Here is a 5,913-nt window from a genome sequence, read left to right as displayed (position 1 = left end):
ATACTCGAACAACGGGTTCTTTTTCCCTATGTGCATGACCTTGCATTTATCTACGTTAAAGCGCATTTGCCATTTGTTTGCCCAGTCCTCCAGCTTATCGAGGTCCCTTTGCAGTTCCTCACACTCCTCCCTGGTCCTAACTCTGGCGCAGAGCTTGGTATCGTCTGCAAATTTTATAACCTCACACTTTGCCTCCATTTCCAGGTCATTGAAGAGTAGCGGCCCCAGCACCGATCCCTGCGGCACACCGCTCGTGACTCCCCGCCAGTCAGAATATTGGCCCTTTACTCCGACCCTCTGTAGTCTACCTGACAGCCAGTGCTTGATCCATCTGTGTACATCCCCGCCCACCCCGTGGTTCCACAGCTTCCTAAGCAGCCTTTCATGTGGCACCTTGTCAAAGGCCTTTTGAAAATCGAGGTAAATGATGTCTATGGGTTCCCCTTTGTCCACCTGACTGCTTATTCCCTCAAAGAAGTACAGAAGGTTTGTCAGGCACGACCTTCCCTTACAGAATCCGTGCTGGCTTGTCCGCAGTAGGCCATTTTTCTCGATGTGCTCGCAAATGCTGTCCTTGATCATTGCTTCCACCATCTTCCCTATAACTGAAGTCAGGCTCACCGGCCTGTAGTTCCCGGGGTCACCTCTCGATCCCTTCTTAAAGATAGGTGTGACATTCGCCAGTTTCCAGTCCTCTGGTACTTCTCCAGTTTTCAAGGATAGGTTGCAAACATGCTGGATTGCGCCCGCTATTTCCTGACTTAGTTCCTTTAGAACCCTTGGGTGGATCCCGTCCGGTCCCGGTGATTTGCCGCTTTTCAGTCTGTCAATCTGCTTGAGGACATCCTCCCGACTTACCTCTATATGCCCCAATCTTTTGGCCTGCTCCCCACTCATGAGCTCCTCTGAGTCTGGTATATTGGACGTGTCCTCGCTCGTGAAGACCGACGAGAAGAACGTGTTCAACCTCTCAGCTACCTCTTTATTCTCCTTAATCACTCCCTTCCTATCCCCATCGTCCAATGGCCCCACCTCCTCTCTCACTGGTTGCTTCCCCTTTACGTAACTGAAGAATGCCTTGAAGTTTTTCGCCTCCCTGGCCAGCCCCTCCTCGTATTTCCCTTTTGCTTTTCTAATCTCTCGGTGGCATTCCTTTTGGCATTTCCTGTGCTCCTGGTGATTTTCCTCCGTTGGATCCCTTTTCCATTTCCGGAAGGACACTTTCTTGTCACTGATTACCTTCTTTACTTCATGTGTCATCCAAACCGGGTCTTTTGACCGCTTGTTCTTGCGGCCTTTCCTGAAACTGGGGATGTACAGTTTTTGCGCTTCCTGCAGTGTGTCCCTGAGAAGGGTCCTGGCGCTCCCTACAGTCTCCATCCTAAAGTCGTTCCTGAGCTTCCTCCCCACCATTTTTCTCATAGCAACATAGTTCCCTTTCCTGAAGTTGAGCGCAGTCGTTGCGGTCCTCCCCACTATGGGTGACCCCCTTTCTAATGTGAATCTGATCACGTTGTGATCACTGTTGCCTAGTGTTCCTCCCACTTCTACCCCTCTTGCAGGCCCCCCTAATCCGTTAAGGATGAGGTCAAGAGTAGCATCCCCTCGCGTCGGTTCCTTGACTAGTTGCTCCATGAAGCAGTCCCTCACAGCTTTTACGAATCCTGCTTCCCTCGTGGAGTTGGAGTGTCCCGTACTCCAGTCTATCCCCGGGTAGTTGAAGTCCCCCATCACTGTTACATTTCCAGTCCTGCATTCCTGTCTCAGTTCTGCTTCCAAGTCTTGTCCTATTGTTTCTGATGCACCAGGCGGGCGATAATACAGCCCCAGCTTTATGTCTGCACTCTTCTTTCCACGGCGGCCCTGAGTCTAGCCTTACCTACATACATTCTAGTCTAACTTTGTCTTGAAGCCCTGGAGGGTGTTTTGCCCTATAACAGCCTCTGGAAGAGCATTCCAGTTTTCTACCACTTTCTGGGTGAAGAAGAACTTCCTTACCGGAATCTATCCCCTTTTAACTTTAGAGAGTGCCCTCTTGTTCTCTCTACCATGGAGAGGGTGAACAACCTGTCTTTATCTACTAAGTCTATTCCCTTCATTATCTTGAATATTTAGATCATGTCCTCTCTCACTCTCCTCTTTTCAAGGGAGAAGAGGCCCAGTTTCTCTAATTTCTCACTGTGCGGCAACTCCTCCAGCCCCTTAACCATTTTAGTCGCTCTTCTCTGGACCCTCTCGCATAGTACTGTGTCCTTCTTCATATATGGCGACCACTGCTGGATGCAGTATTCTAGGTGGGGGCGTACCATAGCCTGGTACAGCGGCATGATAACCTTCTTTGATCTGTTTGTGATCCCCTTCTTAATCATTCCTAACATTCTATTTGCCCTTTTTGCTGCCGCCGCGCATTGTACAAACAACTTCATTGACTTGTCGACCAGTACTCCCAAATCTCTTTCCTGGGAGGTCTCTCATATACAGGGAGCAGATGGGTCACCTATATAAAGGCTATGGCCACTTGTACCCTCTCCATCTCCAAGTACTGCACCGGACATCCTGTATTCGTGTATAAGATTTTTGCTATCGACATGCATCACCTTACACTTATCCACGTTAAACCTCATTTGCCATGTCGCGGCCCATTTCTCGTGTTTATGTCACACTGCAGGGCTTCGCAATCCTGCGTCCTCACTACTCTGAATAACTTTGTATCGTCTGCAAATTTAATCACCTCACTCATCGTACCAATGTCCAGATCGTTCATAAAGATGTTGAAGAGCATGGGTCCAAGCACCGAGCCCTGCGGCACCCCGCAGGTGACACTCTTCCAGTCTGAGTATTGTCCATTTACCCCCACTCTCCTTTTCCTATGCTCCAGCCAGTTTTTAATCCACGTGAGTATTTCACCCTCAATTCCATGGCTTGTAATTTTACAAAGTAGTCGTTCATGCGGAACCTTGTCGAACACCTTCTGAAAAACCAGATAGACAATGTCGACCGGGTCGCCCTTGTCTATCTTCCTGTTTACTCCCTCGAAGTGCAGCAAGTTCGTCAGGCAAGATGTACCTTTGCTGAAACCGTGCTGGCTGGTCCTCATTAAACCGTGTCCGTCAAGGTGATCAATGATGCGGACCTTTATCAGCACCTCTACCATCTTTCCCGGTACCGAAGTCAGACTCACCAGTCTATAGTTTCACAGATCTCCCCTCAAACCTTTTTTGAAGATTGGCGTAACATTCGCCATCTTCCAGTCTGGAATCCTTTTCCGATTTGATTGACAGATTGGTTATCAGTTGAAGCAGTTTAGTTATAGTCCCTTTCAGTTCCTTGATGACTCTCGGATGGATGCCTTCCGGTCCCGGGGATTTATTGCTCTTAAGCCTATCAATCTGCCTGCATACCTCTTCTAGACTGACTATCAACCCTATTAGTTTCCCGTCTTAGTTTCCAGCATATAATCTGATGGGTTCCGGTATGCTGTGTATATCCTCTTCGGTAAATACAGATACAAAAAATGTGTTCAGTTTGTCTACGCTTTCTTTGTTCTCCTTTAGCACTCCCTTTATTCCATGGTCATCCAACGGTCCCGCCGCTTCCTTCGCGTGTTGTTTCCCCTTAATATGTCGAAAGAACGGCTTGAAGTTTTTCGCCTCCTTGGCTATTTTTTCCTCGTAGTCTCTTTTGGCCCCTTTTACCGCCTTATGGCACCTACGTTGATGTTGTTTGTGCTTATTCCAGTTCTCTATGGTATTGTCTTGCTTCCTCCCTCTCATGGGTCCAACATATTTTTTTCGCTTCCTCCTCCCACACCTCAGGTCTTCCTTGCCTTTCGGCCTGATTTTACAATTTGTTTGCATTTGCTGGCAGCTACTAGAACAGATCTTCCCTCTACCATACCCCTGCCATGCAGTAAAAGAAGCTGTATCAGAAGGTGGCCTGTTCTAATAGCTAATAACAAGAAGAGATGACCAAGGCATTCAAGCTGGCAAAAAGTTGAATAGGTAGCTCGCATAAAACAGTGTTCTTCAATATGTGTATGCATACTCATTAAAATTTATGTTTTAAAATAATTTCATATATTTTATTGATGTTTGTAGGGTAGTGTAGATTGTGAACCCCTGAAGCAGCCATTTGCCTAAATACAGCCCCTGTCAGGTTCATTTGAAGTGTGTTCCACGTGAGCTACCTTTTTGCCAGTTTGGATACCTTAATTATCCCTGCTTGATTTTGGCTGGTTGACTTTGTGCGGAGCTTGTCCTTCTTTGCTCTTCTAATAGCTGCCAGCAACTGCAAATTGGTGGACTGCCCTGTTCCCACTCAGGTCAGTGAATCCACTATTTAAAAAGTCACACTGCAGACTTCAGAGCACACCCCAAAGAAAGCCACAGCATGGTGGCTGAAACATCGGTTTCTACGTGACAAAGACACAGCGAGACCTGAAAACCTGTAATAAGAGCAACTGCAAAGTTTATAGAATTGCAGCAGAGAGGAGAGTGCAAGCTGAGGGGTAGAAGGAGAAAGATAGTAAAGCAAATCCACAACAGAGGAGACATGAACCAATTCTGTTACCTATGACCAGGTGGGCGACACCCCAGGGATGGCAGAAGCACATTCCAAAAACTAATATATTCTAATCAATAAATAGAAAATAACATTTTTTATGCTTCTTGTTCTGGTGGTCCTAGTTTCTGATTTTCTCTATGTGGATTTATTAACCATCTTTTCATGAAGAGATTCACACAAAGTGATACAAATAATCAGGTAATTGTAAGTAATTTCCCTTTCTTTGCTTCTGTCATGCCACTCTCCTTGGACATTTGGCATTTCTTTTCTCTCCATACCCACCATCCCTCTCTGCGCATCCCTATCTATTTTACCCAGCATTACTCCTAGATCCTTGTCTTCCCACCCTGTCGAACATCTCCCAGACTGTGCATTTCTATTCTTACCCTGTCTTGTGTGTCCCTATGTACACTATACCTTCCCTCACCTCTCTCTCTTTCCTCCCTCTTACAGGGGTTCAACAAGTGTTCCACTCTTTCCATACCCCTGTTCTGTCTCATCTTTGCAGGACCAGCACCTCTCTTCCTCCCCCCCCCCAAGTCCTGCACTTCTTTCCCTCTCTGCATCCCTTCTCTTCCTTAAACTGCCTACCTGTCCAAACGTGTTCTCCCTCCTTCCTACCTCCTATCCTCTACTACAGCATTTCTCTCCCCCAGCCCTGCCACCCACATTCCATCTGGTCTTTAAAGGTCACCCATATAAGACCCACACAGCCTCCCTTTTGCAGTGTTTTTAGCACAATTAGGGGTTACTGTAACTAACCATGCATTGTGCTATCAATTAGCACAGTATTTTACACAAATTTTATTTCCTGATACAGTAAACAATATATTTTACACAAAGAAGGGACAGCAGGCTAAAAGCATACACTAGAACTTCTTAGCACTCAGCCATGCATGCATATTTTTCAGAATACTATTCTACACAAACAGCACTTTACTGAATATACCCATACCTCCCCCCCCCCCAAAAAAAAAAAAAAAGAGGTACAGATCCTTCATGCTTACAGAAAAAAAAAAAAAAAAAAAAAAAAAAAAAAAAAAAGAGAGAGACATAAAATTATCAATGCTACCTCTGGAGGAATAAATTAACTTTACTCCTCTTTAGACCTGGTGTTAAAAATCCATGAAAGCACAAGTGTATTGTACACACAAACCACAGTATACAATGTTCAAAGCCTCCCACTTTATTACATTAGCCTCTTAACTGGTTAATCACAATTCATTCACTTAAAAGCACGCTGAAGGCTAAACTACCACAAAAAGTTTTTTTTAGCACAGGCCAGCACGCAGAATATGTCAGAAGCAGCGCAGAACACTCAGCGCACCGGCCTGTGCTAAAAAATGCTTT

The sequence above is a fragment of the Geotrypetes seraphini genome, chromosome 7 (genome assembly GCF_902459505.1).
Source record: "Geotrypetes seraphini chromosome 7, aGeoSer1.1, whole genome shotgun sequence".
In the NCBI taxonomy this organism is placed as follows: domain Eukaryota; kingdom Metazoa; phylum Chordata; class Amphibia; order Gymnophiona; family Dermophiidae; genus Geotrypetes; species Geotrypetes seraphini.
This window is presented reverse-complemented; position numbering follows the sequence as displayed.